The sequence below is a fragment of the Triticum dicoccoides genome, chromosome 7B, assembly GCF_002162155.2.
Source record: "Triticum dicoccoides isolate Atlit2015 ecotype Zavitan chromosome 7B, WEW_v2.0, whole genome shotgun sequence".
In the NCBI taxonomy this organism is placed as follows: domain Eukaryota; kingdom Viridiplantae; phylum Streptophyta; class Magnoliopsida; order Poales; family Poaceae; genus Triticum; species Triticum dicoccoides.
The window spans coordinates 694,436,389-694,453,606 of record NC_041393.1 but is presented as its reverse complement, the minus strand read 5'-3'; the positions used below and the strand labels follow the sequence as shown (position 1 = coordinate 694,453,606).

The following is a 17,218-nucleotide window of genomic DNA, read 5'->3' as shown; positions in this document are numbered from 1 at the left end:
TTTATGTGTCGATCCACCTCCGCTCTGCTACCCCAGTGGCCATCCGATCAAACGGATGAACGGTTAGATGGGATCCCACTGGTTCAGTCTGGGGACCTCACTCTTTAGACTTTCTCAAAGTTAAAAATAGTATGTGCATGCTGTGCATATGTGATTTCACAAAATCCTCCTAAAAATGTAGGATCTCACATGCTGCCCAATTAAAGGAATACATACCGTTTCAGTGTATCTTCAAGATTCTGGAGTAAAAGTACTCCTTAAAAACAGTTGTACATGCAAAAATAAAATTAGGACTTCGGGTTGAGTCGTGAGTGTATACTGATGACGGGCAGATCCATCTCGAGGCCAATGAGCTCACGCAACCCCTCCGGTAAGAGGGCCTCTAGTACCTTGAGGCAGACGCGGTCGTCGTCCACCGCGAGCACACGCAACCCCTCCGGGAACTTGTCCTCCGCCGCATCCTCCATCATCTGCCTCTGGTGCCCACCCATCCCGGCCATGTTTTCCGAGCTTCTTCCCACTTGACAAAGCAAACACCATCAAGAAAACACTGATTAAGAAACAATGGGAAGGCAGCAATCTAAGAACACAACGCAAAAATCTCTATTAATTAGATCCCTCCTTTCCCACCTCCTACAATGGCTTCCTCGGTGCAGGCGGAACAGAAGAATGCGAATTTCAGAGGAGAGCAGGACCGCAGTGGTGAGAGAAGGGATGGAGGATGCAGGGAGCTATTTGTAGGAGGGGTCGATGGAAGGAGTTGAAGTCTTGCGCTCCAGAGGTCAAAGACTTTCTTACTCCATAATTTCTGTAGCTACTGCATTTGTTTTGGCGATGTCAATGTTTGTGTCTGCATGTGCCGTCTGCCCATGGTTCCTCTTCCATGAGAGGAGAGCAAAACCAAGATATCATCTGAATCTGAATTTAGTACAAAGGAGAGTAGTCTCTTGCTTTGTTCGGTTGCATGGCCAGTCAATTAACAAAAAAAATTGCACTTCCGTCGCCGGAACTTGAACCCGGGTCTCTCGGGTGAGAGCCGAGTATCCTAACCACCTAGACTACGACGGATTTGTGTTAGTATACATACTAAAACGCATGTGTTCATGTCGCATGTCTGTTCGTGTACACCACACAAAACAGCAGGAACGATATCTGAATCGCAGTTTTGCTTTTTCAGAGATGGCTATAAAACATCAACAAACCAAGAACAAATTACGTAATTTGAATTCCGCCAAGCACGCGAACACATGGATTGTTCCCAAATTCAGGCAAAACGGAAACTGAGAACCCAGGCCAGCATATGATGAGTTGGTTTTGGGCAAAATTCCAGCAATCTGCCTGACTCCCTGAGTTGAGCAACCATACAGCGTATGCAGGTACGCAACTCATCAAATAGTCAAATACCATCAACAAACTTGCTGATGCCTGGGATGGGGTGGACCTGAAGTTAACTTTCAGAAGATGTGTAGAACTGTAGATGATAGGCTCCTCCAATAGTGGTTTGACCTGACCAGTATTGTTAGATCTATTTCTTTCTCTGGGGAGGAGGATGCCCTTATATGGAAGCTATCTTCCTTTGGGTTTTATACTGTCAGCTCTCTTTATGCGGTTGTTAATTTTCGAGGCATAGTCCCTGTGTTTGTCCCTGCTGTTTGGTAGATCCATGTCCCCCCAGGATCCATAGTCCCTACGGAAGCTATTTTCCTGTGGCTTCTTTCTCACAACAAACTTCTCACTAGAGATAATCTTGCCAAACGTCAGCATGTGGATGATCTTACCTGCTTGTTTTGCGAGGAGCCAGAAACCTGTAACCACCTCTTCTTCGAATGTGTGGTGGCCAGAGAAATTTGGCGCAGAATTCGTATGCTTACTGGGTGTAACCCTGAGCCAGGTTTTGAAGAGGTGGCGGGGTGGTGGATTTGCAATAAGAAACACTTAACTGACAATGTTCTACATGCGGCTGTTATTTGGGCCATTTAGAAGTGTTAGACTAATATGTCACGTATCGTGACATATCTCCTGATCCCCTAAATCGAGGAGAATTGATATTGTTGTGATCTTCCATTTATGATTAGGATTGTAAATCTGTCTATATATTGACATGCAATGGAAAAGCCCAAGTGTGGCAACAATTCCTAAATCTTTCGTGGTATCAGCCTAAGCACATCCTCTCGCTTCCGCTCCCTCCAACCCTAGCGCCGCCGACCCCTGTTCCCGCGCCGCCGGCCAACACCTCCCTCCCCTCCCATCCCATGGCGCCCTCTGAACCACCTGCTCCCCATCCCAACGCCGGCCTCTGGGCGCAGGCCACCGCCATCCCAAGCGTCCGCTCTCTCGTCCCCATCGTCCTCGAGTTCAAGAGCGTCGTCTTCCCCAAGTGGAGGACCTTCTTCAACATCGCTGTCACCACCTACGCCCTCGAGGACCACCTCACCACCGAGACGCCCCCCACCGATCCAACATGGCGCCGCCTCGACGTCTTGGTACTCCGCTGGCTCTACGGCTCCATGGCCATGGACATCATCGACCTCGTCATGCCCACCGACCCCGCCACCGCCACAGCCTACAAGGTCTGGACCTCCGTCCTCGCCCTCTTCAACGACAACCAAAAGAGCCGCGAGATTTATCTCACCGAGGAGTTCCACAACATCAAGCAGGAGGATCGGTCCATCACCGAGTACCTTCACCTGCAAAAGACGGCGGCTGACGCTCTTGCCGAGGTCGGTGCCCCCGTCTCCGACCCCGAGCTCGTCACCAACGTCATCAAGGGCCTTCACGAGCGCTTCGACAGCGTTGCCGACATTTCCCCCCTCCTCACGCCGTTCCCTACCTTCCTCAACTTCCACAACATGCTGCTGCTCCACGAGATGAAGGCTTCCCGGCGCTCCACCAACACATCGGCCTCCGCTTTGTACGCCGCCAAAGGACCAGCCCCTGCTCCTCCCAGCGGCGGCGGGTCGTCCTCCGGGGGTGGTGGTGGCGCTCCTTCCGGTGGGGGCAGTGGCGGCCAGCCATGGCGGGCTCCTGCTCCCGCCCACAACCCGCATGCCACCGGCTATGGCAAGGGGAAGGGCAAGAACAAGGGCTACAAGCCCGCCGGCGGTGCTCCTCCAATGCCCACTCCGTTCAACCCTTGGATAGGAGCCATCCAGATGTGGCCCATGCAGTCGCGCCCCAACAGCACCAGCGGCATCCTTGGAAGGGGTCCGGGATCACGCGCCCACGCCTACATGGCCGCTCCCCCGGCTGCTCTCGGCGCGCCCTACGGTGGCTATGGCGCAGCTCCGTTCGGCGCCGTGCTGCCCTATGCCACAACACCAACGCCGGCACCATCATGGGACACCGTCGCTCTCGCTCAACACTTCACCAACATCACGTTGTAGCAGCCCTCTCCCGAGTGGGTTATGGACAGCAGCGCGACCGCCCACCTCTCCTCCGATGCCGGTATCTTATCATCTCTTTCTCCCCATCCTATTTATCGTCGCGTGGTGGTCGGCGACGGTTCCACCGTTCCCGTCACTACATCCGGTCATTCCTCCCTTCCCTCCCTCTTTCCCAATAGACCTCTTCACTTACGTCATGTCTTAGTCACACCTAACATTATCAAAAATCTTATTTCCGTTCGTCAATTCACTACTGATAATCATTGCATCGTCGCTTTTGACCCTTTTGCTTTCTCTGTGAAGGACCTTCATTCCCGGCGCGAGATCCTTCGGTGCAATAGTACGGGGGAGCTCTACACGTTCACATGTCCTCCGCCTCCTCGAGCCCTCGCCACGCTCACCGCCCCTCATGATGTGTGGCACCGTCGCCTCGGTCACCCCGGCCATGACGCCTATCGTCGCCTCTCGCAACATATTTCTCTTTCTTGTACTAGGCAAATAAACCAAACCACTTTATGTCATGCTTGTCAACTAGGCCGTCATGTACGTTTACCTTTTTCCTCTTCCACTACTCGTACAACTCGTCCATTCGAGTTAGTCCATTGCGATCTTTGGACTTCACCGATCTTGAGTGTTTCTGGCAATAAATATTTTTAGTCATTCTTGATGATTTCACTCATTTTCTATGGACTATTCCGCTTCGCCAAAAATCGGATGCTTACGTCTCGCTCTCCGCTTTCCGCGCGTTCGCTCACACTCAGTTTGGCTTACCTCTCGTGTCCATACAATGCAACAACGGTCGCGAGTTCGACAATAATAAACTTCACTCTCTCGCCGCCACGCACGGCATTCACATTCGCTTCTCTTGCCCATACACATCCTAACAAAATGGTAAAGCTGAACGCATCATTCGCAATGTTAATGACATTGTGCGTTCTCTCCTATTTCAAGCTAGCTTACCACCTCGTTATTAGGCCGAAGCACTTCACACCGCCACTCACGTCCTTAACCGTCTTCCTACAAAAACAATCAGCGACCTCTCTCCATACTCTGCCCTTCACAACAACCATCCCGATTATTCATCACTACGCGTCTTCGGCTGCCTATGCTATCCCAACACCGCCTCCACCATGCCACATAAACTGTCGCCGCGTTCGAGTGCTTGCGTTTTTCTTGGCTACTCCTCTCATCATAAGGGATATCGGTGCATGGACCTCACTATCCACCGCATCATCATCTCTCGTCATGTCGTATTCGATGAGATGACCTTTCCCTTTGCCTCCCCACAGCCTACCAACGCAGCCACGTACGACTTTCTCGCCGACGACGACAACCTACCCATAGTTGTCCCACTCCTTCAGATTACTCCACCTCCACCCACCCCACCACCCTCCCCTCCTCCCGCACCTCCCTCACCACCCGCACCACCCTCACCACCCGGCCCTCCCTCACCGGGCGCCCCTCCTGCACCCACTCATCGCACGCGCAGCACCTCAGGCATCCACAAGGGGCCTCGCGAGCGGCTTAACCTGCATGTTTCATCTGTCAGCAGGTACTCACCGTTTCCCACCTCCGCCCGTGCAGCTCTCAAGGATCCCAACTGGCTCGATGCTATGACTGCGGGGTACCGCGCTCTCCTCAGCAACAACACTTGGGATCTTGTGCCTCCTCCTCGGGATGCTAACATCGTCTCCGGCAAGTGGGTTTTTCGCCACAAGCTCAAGCCCGATGGCTCCCTCGATCGCTATAAAGCTCGTTGGGTGCTTCGAGGTTTCTCTCAGGAGTCAGGTGTCGACTTCGACGAGACATTCAACCCGGTTGTCAAACCGTCCACCGTGCATGTCATCCTCTCAATCGCGCTCTCTCTTAACTGGGAGACTCATCAGCTCGACGTCAAGAACGCCTTTCTGCATGGCACTCTTGCTGAGGTTGTCTACTGTCGTCAACCCACTGGCTTCATCGACTCCAGTCGCCCCGACCACGTCTGTTGGCTGAACCGTTCACTCTATGGTCTCAAGCAGGCTCCTCGTGCGTGGTACCAACGCTTTGCTGCCTTCATCACCTCGACCGGCTTCATATGCTCACGCTCAAACACTTCGTTGTTCGTCCTCCGGTGTGCGGAAGGCAGGACCTTCCTCCTACTCTATGTGGACGACATCGTCCTCACCGCCTCGTCGACCCGCTTGCTCGACAGGATCACGTCCTCTCTACGAGCCGAGTTCGCCATGACGGACATGGGCAGCCTCCACTACTTCCTCGGCATCGCGGTCACCCGCGACTCCTCCAGCATGCATCTCTCGCAAGCTAAGTACGCCGCGGAGATTCTGGTCAGGGCTGGCATGACTGCTTGCAAGTCAGCCACGACACCTGTTGATACATCACCGAAGCTCGCTGCTACTGCTGGTCCTTCAGTGGCCGATCCCACGGAGTACCGGAGTATTGCCGGCGCTCTCCAGTACCTCACTTTTACGCGCCCAGACATTGCGTATGCCGTTCAGCAGGTTTGCCTTCATATGCACGACCCGCGTGAGCAGCACCTTGCCGCCATCAAGCGCATCTTGCGCTACATCAAGGGCACGCTCTCTCATGGTCTTCAACTCTACTCGACTTCACCAAGCTCCATGATCGCCTACACCGACGCCGACTGGGCCGGATGCCCCGACACTCAGCGGTCAACGTTGGGATTCTATGTTTACCTTGGAGATAACCTCATCTCTTGGTCCTCCAAGCGGCAACACACAGTCTCGCGTTCGAGTGTTGAAGCCGAGTACCGCGCCGTGGCAAACGCCATGTTTGAGGCGAGTTGGCTTCGACAACTTCTCCAGGAGCTTCATCGACCATCTCCTCCTGCGACGATCGTCTTCTGCGACAATGTCATCACTGTCTACATGTCCACGAACCCAGGACAGCATCAGCGTACCAAACACATCGAGATCGATCTCAACTTCGTTCGCGATCGTGTTGCCATGGGTCAGTCCGTGTGCTCCATGTTCCCTCGTCACGACAGTTCACCGACATCTTGAAGAAGGGTCTCCCGCCGCCGTTGTTTCTGGATTTTCGGTCCAATCTCAACATCCGTTCTCCTCCCGTTGTGACTGCGGGGGAGTGTTAGACTAATATGTCACGTATCGTGACATATCTCCTAATCCCCTAAATCGAGGAGAATCGATATTGTTGTGATCTCCCATTTATGGTTAGGATTGTAAATCTGTTTATATATTGACATGCAATAGAAAAGCCCAAGTGTGGCAACAATTCCTAAATCTTTCACGAAGTATGGAAATAAGTTGTGTTTTAATGGAGCTCCTTAGCTGGGTTTGCAGGTAATACTGGAAAACTTTGCTAGGTCGTGCGATATCTGGAAGGTACTCCCTCAATAAAGAAATATAAGAGCGTTTAGATAACTAAACGCTCTTATATTTTTTTACTGAGGGAGTAATGTGCAAGGGAGAAGATCAAAGAAAGCTAGAAGGACTTACCAAGGGTGCCTGGGAGTTTGCCCGATTGCCACCGTTGCTGCTCTGGCCGGACCCAGGCTGACGTGGAAGCCAGCTCTTCCTCTAGGGACTTCTTCTGACTGGACGCGGGGCTGTTGATGATCGGGCCTGTCTTTGCGAACTGCTTAGTGTTCATGTTGCTGCTTCGATTTGTTGCTTCGCTTTAGCTTGGCCGTATGTTGGCCCCAGTTTGGAATTTAGTCCGTCGTTTGCCTTGCCTGTCTGTAGGGAAGCAGGGAACTTGTTTGTCTGCGAACGGCCATGAGGCCTGTTCTGCTTTACTGTTTCATTTCTGGGTATGGTGCCTGTGCGGCTATGCCTACCTCGAGTGCTCCCTGCTTTTTTTTTTCGAGTTGTTTGAATTGCTTGCCACATGTGTCACGTGGTTCGAGTGTTCCCAATTTGGTTCTGTGGACGGTTTGGTTTCATCTAATAAAAGGTGGAGTCGGGGCAAGGCCCTCTTTTTCTAAAAAAAACTTGCATGGCTTAGCTTTCACTGAGCACTGCAGAAAGATATCTCAAACTGTCTGTTACTGACACAACATCCTGCGGCCTTAAAACTACTGAAGAAATGAATGTGATTTGTTGTGTGGACTTCCAGAAAGATATCCAAACAAATGACCAGAAAGCTAATTATGTGACAAGCGCTTTGTTGCTAACTAAAACCTAGCCGCGCCGCCCTCCCGCCCCCCTTCCTCCCCTCGCCGTCAACGGAGGAGGCCGTCGGGCTAAGCCCGAGCGGCGGAGGCGGGGGCGATTTCTTCTCGCCAGGGCGCGGGAGCTTTGGGTGGGGAGGCTCGATCCTCTTCTGCGTCGCACGATGTATCCGGTCGGGGGCTTCAGCTGCGTCGCCGGCGGGCCCCTGGGCCTCCTTCTCCGGTGGGACGGCTCCTGGGCAGCGGCTATCGCAGGCGGTAGCCGTGGAAGCTCCGTCAACGGGCTCCTGGTCTTCGGCCCGGCTGCTCCTTTGCGACGTGTCGGGGCGGATGCCCCCCCCCCCCCGGCCTGCCTTGTGGGGCGCAGTCCCTGGTCGGGCTGGTGGCGGGCTGGCCTCTTGTGCCTCCGGTTGCGCAGCGGTGGTGGCCTCGATGGCGCAACTTTTATAGTACGAACTCTCACACAACGCATAAATTATGTGACAACTTTTATATCCAAACAAATGATCATGCAACTAATTAGGACGTCAGTCCAGACCTATACCCCCGGAGAAATTAATCAAGCATCTTTTGATTTATCTCAAAACAAGTCAACTTGAATGTTGAAGTGCACATTATGTAAACTTGATGATTTTTTTTGAGTGGTAACTCATGAATTTTATTTCTTACTTATCTTCATAACAATGTTGATTGAATGATGTAAGGATTGAAAATCTTAAATTGTAAATTACTAGTAAGTATGCCCATGCTTGCAACGGGAGAAACAAATTGACATGTTTCACTATGGAGCCACACAACGAGAGATCTTTTTTATATGAGTTGCTATGGGGAGATGACAAAGATAATAATCAGCGAAGTTCCTGATGACGTCACATTGGATGTCATAACCTTGCATGATGCTGGCCTCCATCTCAACTGTGTCGGCACGGATGGGTACAAAGGCCCAGGCTACATCGTCACGGTGGCCACAACCATTTATGATGCTAACTTCCATCTGGATGATGCCAACGCAGATGAATGTGGAGCTCCGACCGGAGTTGAAATAGGAGTTCCCTCCTACATCACGGCAGCCACGAACATTTGGTAATGACGAAGGCACCAGTCCGAAACCCACCAGCTCTGACGTAAAATCAAAATAAGCCATCTGTGATTTAAACCATCCGTCTAGAGAACTACACTTCATATAAATGAATATATGATAATATGCTATTTATGTATATCCAATGGTGCTTTCTCTTACCCCAACACACTGTTTCAGGTTGCTAGTGCGATGGCTGCTAAAAGCAAAGCTTGACCTTAGTGAATTTATAGACCTAGCCTTTGCTAACCAGCGACGTGGTACACATCTAGAAGAAGAGAGAACAAAATGTTGCGTTAAACTAAGCAAAAACGGGTCAAAACTGAAGAGGATGATGACCTGGTAGTTGAACTTTGGAATTGTTTGCACCGAGGTTAATAATCCCCATACACTTCACTGTTATTAATTTGATCCACCCACTGCACATCATAGATTGGTGGAACAGCTGTGTAGTCGCTTGTACCATACATTGTTTCGTAATCAGTAGCAAAAATATGCCTTTGGTTATAGCAGCACATACTGATATCTGTAGTCGGAGATAGGTTGGCACTGCAATATTCAATATATTGATGGGGTGCCCGTGCTCGTATATATAAGTACGGGCGGGGTGTCAACCTCAACTATACACATTTAGGAGGTGGGGCACAATATACAAAATACATGCAACAAATATATGTTCAACACCCCCCCTGCAGTCGAAGCGTCGCCAGAGACACAAAGACTGGACCCAAACTCCTCGAAGACGGGAGTATGCAATTCCTTAGTCATCACGTCAGCAAACTGCTGCGACGTTGGAACATGGAGAACCCGAACACAGCCAAGGGCAACCTGCTCACACACAAAGTGAATATCGAGCTCAATATGCTTCGTACGTCGATGATGCACCGGATTGGCGGAGAGGTAGACCACGCTGGCATTATCGCAGTAGACAAGAGTGGCCTTGTGAACATCACAAAGCAACTCCTGGAGTAGCTGACGGATCCAAGAGCACTCAGCCACGACATTAGCCACGATCCGAAACTCTGCCTCGGGGCTGGAGCGGGATACCGTGGGCTGCCGCTTCGATGACCAAGCGATCAACGAGGGCCCAAGGTAGACACAATAGCTGGACGTGGAGCATCGGGTGTCGGGGCAGCCTACCCAGTCGGCATCTGAGTAGGCGACAAGGTCGGTGGAGGCGGAGGCCGTCAGGGTGAGTCCTAAGGACATGGTGCCGCTCCAGAAGCTCGTGGGTATACTTCTCCTAATGCAGAAAGAAGCTGTCAACCTGACGGACCATCTCAATGCCGAGGAAGTAGTGCAGAGGCCCTAGTCCTTGAGGGCGAACTCATCACGAATACGAGCGGTCAGCCACTGAAGGAGCTCGGGGGCGGACGCCGTGAGGATGATATCATCGACGTAGAGCAGCAGATATGCAATGTTAGCTCCCTGATTATACACAAAGAGTGAGGCATCGGAGCGAGCGGGCCGAAAACCCAGAGACTGCAGGAAGGCTGCAATACGCTGGTACCAAGCCCGTGGCGCTTGCTTCAACCCGTAAAGAGAACGGGAGAGCAAGCACACCAAGTCTCACTACAAAAAAATACACTTCCGTGATGATACGTGTTTGTCACAGTAAGTCGCATTTTTTGTCATGCATGTACATCCATGACGATTTTATGACAGAATCAAGATAGTCATACCTGTACTGTCGTAGAAGTGTTCCATGACATTACCAAAATTATCATCACGGAAGTGTCAACTTCCATGACGATAAATCACGCGTCACAGAAGTGCTTTCGTCAAGGGTGACCAACATGTGGCATCCACCGTAACGGAACGCCGTTAAGCTATCGGGTCGGGTTTTGGATCCGATAACCCATTAACAGCCCCGACCAATGGGGATTTTCCACGTGTAAAATCATCATTGGCTGGAGGAAACACGTGTCGGCTCACCGTTTTCTTTTTATTAATGCATACTTTTTCTTTTTATATCTTTTTTATTACCACATCAGACTAACATATGGACCATACAAGGGGAACACAAGACACATCAGCCGAGTCATCCATGGTGGTTCAGACATTGTATATATATATATATAAAAAGGCTAGACCTAGCTCCCTGATTTGTGACGTTTTCCGTGACAGTTCCTCTGGGTCTGTCATAACTGGGCTACTGTTTTGGGGCCTAATCTCGCCTTGCTGATCCATGACGGTTTCTGTGACGGTTTCCTTGAACGTCATGAGGAATCCGTCACAGATTAACAGATTTCTTGTAGTGTGCTATGTCAACAGGAACTGGGTTACTATCGGCTGGGGTTGGGGTTAGATTGGGTGAAGCTGGTTCTCTGTCCATCGCAGTAGGGGTACAATCTGCAAGAGTTTGGGTTATGTGTGGTAGGGCTGGTTCTTGTGCATGTAGAACCGGGGTGCTATCTCCACCAAGAGGTAGCACTGTTTTATTTGAAAACCGTGTTTTTATTCCGCTAGATACTGGCATCACCCGCTCCAATTCAAATGGCTAATAAACAGGAAACATAGTTGAATGTACAGACATTGTATGAGAGACAGATGCAATAGATAGTGTGGAAAAAAAGGCATGAAATAGTTGACATGTATATTGTTTAACTAAAATGGATAGCATGACATAATTTCACATATATGATGTCTATCTAAACTGGATAGCATAGCATAACATAATTCAAAGATATGATGAATAACTAAACAAGATTGCATGACATAATTCACCTACATGTTATCTAAGTAATCAGGATCGCATCATTTAATTCACATATGTGATTTATATGCTAAACAGAGGGCATTCGATATGATGTCTGAACTAAGAACATGGTGTTGAATATTGTGTATATGATGTCTAAACTATGCAATGCAAGACACCGTATGCATGATATGAGCAGTATAACCGTGCCAAGTTAGAGCATACACCTCAGTAGGGGAATAGGACTGGTCATCTGTCTCTGAATCCATCTCTGAGGAGTTATTGGGACCCAACAAGAGATCTGTTTCGACAGGTAGCACTGTCTGCTCTGAAGGCCTTGTTTTCACTCCAGATTTTTCCATCTCCCACCCAAATGGTTGATTCACAGGAAGAGTGGTTTAATGTACAAACATTGTCGACAAATGGAAATGTAATGAAGAAAAGGATGGGCAAGATATCATTCAAATATATGATGCCTGGTTAAACAGGATGGCATTGCACATTTCACATATATTATGGCTGGCTAAAAGACATGAGACTGCATAATTCCCATATATGATATAGAAACTAAACATGTGGCATTACAGAACATGTCTAAACTAAGCAGATGACATATATGATGTCAAAAGTAGGCACTGCAAGGCAACATATGCATGATATAACTAACATCATCATGCCAAGGTAGAGCAACACCTTGGGGGGTAAATAGGAGTGGTCAGCGGCGTCTGAATCCGCCTCAGAACAGATATCTTCCTCCGGATTACAATCTGGAGAGGGGTGGGGATGGTTTGCCATTGAACCCACCATGGAGCGATGTCTGCATGACATTGTATTGCCGCGCAAAACTCTTCTCTTTTTCTCTACATGTTCAGCATGACAGTGTACAATATCTGACATGCATACGGAAAAATATGGTGAGATTATGTAAGGAGAGCATGCAGAAATTTAGAGTGATGGTAACAACCAGTGGATGGATCCAAAAATAATGATAGCAAGCTGATGATTGCTTTAAATTAATAAAAATACAGATGATGATTGCTTTACTATTTGTTTCCCACCCAAGATGAACAACATAGGCATACCCTAGGTGAACCAGATATTAGACAGACATACTATTCATTGCTTCCTCGATATGTGCCCCACAACTAATTTAGAATTCAAGTTTGAGCATTAATTTGGACCTGAGTTGGGAGTCCAAGAGCTGAACAGGACGATAAAGTAGCAGGTAAGTTTAAGCAATGCATAACATAAGCAGAAACAAAAGAGTGCGACCTCTCTTGTGGACCCGTGTACTCCTTAGGTTCATCTGCTGAGTCGATGATGGTGATGCCGTTGGGGTGGGTGCCGGCGGCAGGGAAGGAGATCTGAGGCGGCGAAAGACGGTCAGGAGTCGTGATGTCTGGTTTGGTGGATGCTTCTGTCGATGGAGCAGCTCAGGTGAGGTGGACGACGCTGCGGCAAGAGCAGGACAAACCACACAAAGTTCCCTTCGACACGTACTTGTAACTGAAGTAATTCTGTAAGGGCTCATTTGGCTTGCATGATTCTTAAAATGCAGGGATAGGAAAAACACAGGAATAGGATAGGAAAATGCACATGGTAAACAAAGCATTTGTAAACACAGGATTTCTGTCAACTTGGGTGTTTGGTTTACAGGAGTTGGAAGAGCAGAGGAATGCAAAGAAACATGGCCAAAATAAAGAGAAATCATATGAAAGCGTGTACAGTTAGAATGTTATTCTGGCACTAATGCACTTGGTCTTGTTTTCATGCATAGGATTTTGAAAAGTAGGTCCAGGTGGATGTTTTGCTTCATTCCTTTCAACAAAATGCATGAATAATTGAATAGTAGAGTGCCATTGGAAAATTCCCTATTGCTATGTTTTTCCTTGAACCAAAATAGCCCTAATGGATCGACGTGAATGTATAGTAATAAGTGATGCAACAAGTGTACAACCTCTTTGCCGTAGCCGTGTCGACCTCAGCATCATTGGGTTGGTCGCTGAAGCAGTTGAGGCAGAGGTGGCTATCAGAGGTGTGGAGGAAGATCTGAGGAATCTGTAGATGGCGTCCAGGGCACTGCTCTGTTGTGATGGATCATTCTGTCGTTGGAGCAGCTCCGGTGAGCCGTAAGACGTCAAGGCTGAAGCAGCACAAGACCGACATCGTCAATCTCAAGAGGGATTCTAATAGCCTCTCCAATAGATGATGTAAAATGGATGTAAAATTAACATCACAAAAAACCACCTGACTAAAATAGATGAGGTAAAAACTGTTGTCTCTGAACTTAACTGCCGAAACTTAAATTTACTGTGGAATCTGAATGCTACTGTCAAAACTGAACGCAATGGTAGCAGAGAGGCACTTGACATGTTGTTTAGGGAGGGCCTGCAGTTCATCTTCAACCTGCAACCCCCTGAGCCGCCAGCCACCACCGGCCGAACCGCCGGCCCCAGCGCCGCCTCGCCGCCCCGAAACAACTCGCCATTGCCGCCCCGGCCAGCCCTCTAGGCCCCCCGCCCCCCACCCTGAACCCTAAGATAGATAGTGGGGTACCTCTCCGGCGAGCCCCCGTCCCCGCTGCGGGTGGTTCTTCCTTAACTCCGGCGAGCCCCCCAAACCCTTGAAAATCGACTGACCAAAAAGTCGATTCAGTCGACTAAAGTGTGGCTTAATCGGAGCAGAGCAGCAACACGAGCGAGGGGGAGAGCAGCACCAGCAGCTGGGCGAGAGCCGGAGCAGCAGCAGATCCGGCTGGTATGGACGCCACCGCCGAAGGGGCCTCGCACTGGGGGAGAGCCGCCGTGGAGATGTCGCCCGCGGCGCCGGCTTCAAGGTAGCTGCTCCATGGGGGTGTGGGATGGAGCACCGTCGGCGTCGGGAGGTCGAGTTAAGGAGATGGTGCGATGCGATGAGTATACAACCTCTTTGGTGCCGCCGAGTAGGCCTCGGCTTCGTCCGAGGAGTCGGTGAGGATGCCGCGGTTCCGGTGGAGCAGGTTAAGGCGGCGCTGTGGGGATGGAGCAGCCGCGATAGACGAGGCGATCGTTGGAGCAGCTCCTTGGAGGTGGAGGACGGGGCGGCTGAACCGGCTGGACGGCGAGATGGACGACAGATCCTCATCCGGGGAGGTGGACGAGGGACGTCGAGCTGTTGCGGTGGACAACGTCATCGGGGAAGAGGCTCTGGCTGGGGCAGCGGTGACGTGGCGGACGGAGGAGGGTGAGGTTTCGCGGCTGGAGCGAAGAGGTTATGGCGGCCTGGGATTTCGAATGGCGAAAAGGGGGCGATGGGAGGGGGTGAAGCATGACTTAGGGACGCGCTTGTCCAAAATGTAGGGTGTGTTACTAAAGTAGCCCCCACCGATTTGAACTAGCGTCCCTTTCGGCTCAGTGTTAGAAGGGGGATTTCGCGTGTCGGGATTTTGCAGCTGGAGGGAGTTTTCGCGCGCGTCGTAATTTCAGGATAGCAAGGCGCGGGTTGTGAGGCCCTTCCCAGTGCTCCACCATGGACAGGTGCTCAGCATGCCACATAAGCAAAAAAGTGACATGGCACAACATTTAAGGAGGGGAAAGAGTACTTTGGTGACCCAGGAAGAACCAATGCCAAGCGCGAGAACCTAGGCAAACCACTTAAATGAAACAATTTGGCCAATGCATGAAAGAATTTAGGTGCTAACTCATTAAATAAAGTGTGCTTAGCAACAACAAGTTAAGAACCTATGCATTGGGGACTTGAGTTGCTAAGGTATTTAATGCGCTTAGCACCTCATGTAAGCACCTTTGCATTGGGAGAGGTCTGAAGGCGCCAGTTTTGGGAGCACGATATCTGAATTTTCGGGATATAACAAGACGCGGGTTGAATTTTAGGGACAAACCTAACATGTAGTAATATTGTACTTGTACGTACCAAATCAATTCGCACTTCCCTCAACCAAAAAGAAAACAAAAAAAATAAAACTATTCACACCACACAAAGAGAGAGTCTTGCCCCGTTTTACTATACAAATGCTATTCAAAGCTACTCCCTCCTTCAATCTATATAGGGCCTAATGCATTTTTCGATGCTAACTTTGACCAAATATTAGAGCAATGATATATGACATGCAACTTACACAAAGCACACCGTTAACTTCGTCTGTGAAAGGTTCTTTCAATGATATAATTTTCACATTGTGCATGTCATGTACTATTAATCTTGTCAATAGTCAAAGGCGGTCTTAAAAATCTCATTGCGCCCTATATAGATGGAAGGAGGGAGTATGAATCCATGTTATGTCCGATTAAATTTTTTCGCTTGCTGTATAATGCATGTAACCTACTCATACCAACATTTTAGTGCATTCCAAATGTTTATACTACCGCTGCAATTCGAACTAAATTTGAATTCGTTTCTCTATTTCAAGAAGAATCTACAATCATGATTGTTGCCAACTTCAACCATCATAGTTTCCTTGCTATCCGCCAGATATAAATTGGACGGCCTATAATGCAGGATGGCAGGCACACCATCATCAACAACTCCGTTTTTTATAAGAGTAGAGATAAAATATATTAAATGTAGTATAACATGTTCATAAACACACCATGTGTATCACCGTTATATATATTCACACATGCGTCGGTTTAAAACACTATGATAAATTCTTCAAATATCCGAATTCGCTTTTTATAATGAAGTATATATGATCTCTATTCGTCTTTTACACCCGCACAACCCTCTTATCTTTGTAGCTAGCGCTAACTTTCTCTTGTGCATGCACATGCCCGCATCCCTCTCACCCTCCCTCAGCATTCTCTAGCTCCATCGCGCAAATTCGTCTTTTCACTTTAGGTCGTTCACCCACGGTGTGTGTTGCCCCCCCAGCTCCTTCTTTACGGCACACATCGATAGATATGCCTCTCTAGCCAGGTGTGCCTAGCACAAACACAAGCTTCCCCTCTTCTCTTGTCACCGTCCATGCCTCACTCCCACCACTCTTTTCATCGTTCTCGTACTCGCACACTCCTCCCCGCTCGATATAGTATGCCTATCGTACCACCTCCTACATGCATCCCTCTATCTCTATCCTTCTCCTCGTGCCTCGTTTGCTTCTAACACACACATGCATGTATACCGATCGATCTCCCAACATATACCTGGATCGACTTTAACTACCCCCTCGATCGACGTACCTCACAAGTTATGTCTCTCCTTTCTCTAACAAAGGGCGATTGATCTTCCTATGTGTTATGTCTGCTTACCACAACCACATCGTCCCCCCTCATCATTCGTGCATGCCTCCTGACCCGTCTCTCACACGCACATGCACAGACAACAAGCAGCCATCTCCTCTCTTATTGATATTGCGGGCGTGCCCTCCGTTTGTCTAACAAGCCTATCCCACCATTTGTTAGAAGCAACTCCACTACCACCCCCTCCAACACTCTAGCTCTGTCTCTCTCCCAACCTTATTCCTCTCCTACACATATGTATGGATGCCGATCGATCTCCCTTAATACATGAGGTAGACCGATCTCCTTAATACATGAGGTAGGCCTCTCTCCTCCTCTACACACATACCAACCATTGTACCTCTATAGTTAATTGGGCCTCCCTCTTCCCCCACCACACACCGATAGTCGAGCGCTGCAGGTAGGTATCCATGCCACAGAGACAAACTGCACATGTCCCCTCTCACGTTCCAGTAGGCTAGCCACTCTATATCTTTGATGTGGGCACACACAAATTGGATGTCACTCTTTATCGATCGCGCGCGCGCGCACACACATCATCCCTCTTTTCGATTCTATGGGCACCTCAAGCCGGTGATACCTCCACTCTCTTCTCGTGGATCGCCCCCTCTATATATATGTTATATCCAGGACTCTATTTCACACACATTGCATATGTTACATTTTTTGATT

The 17,218-nt window shown here is 49.4% G+C and overlaps 1 non-coding gene and 1 pseudogene across 1 annotated transcript; both read right to left on the bottom strand.

The window, feature by feature from the left end:
- Positions 1–491, bottom strand: part of LOC119339416 — a 4,414-nt pseudogene extending 3,923 nt beyond the window's left edge.
- Positions 492–995: 504 nt separating this feature from the next.
- On the bottom strand, positions 996–1,068 carry TRNAE-CUC. Its single transcript has one exon. It is a non-coding gene; the product is annotated as a tRNA-Glu (tRNA).
- Between the last annotated feature and the right edge of the window lie 16,150 nt (positions 1,069–17,218).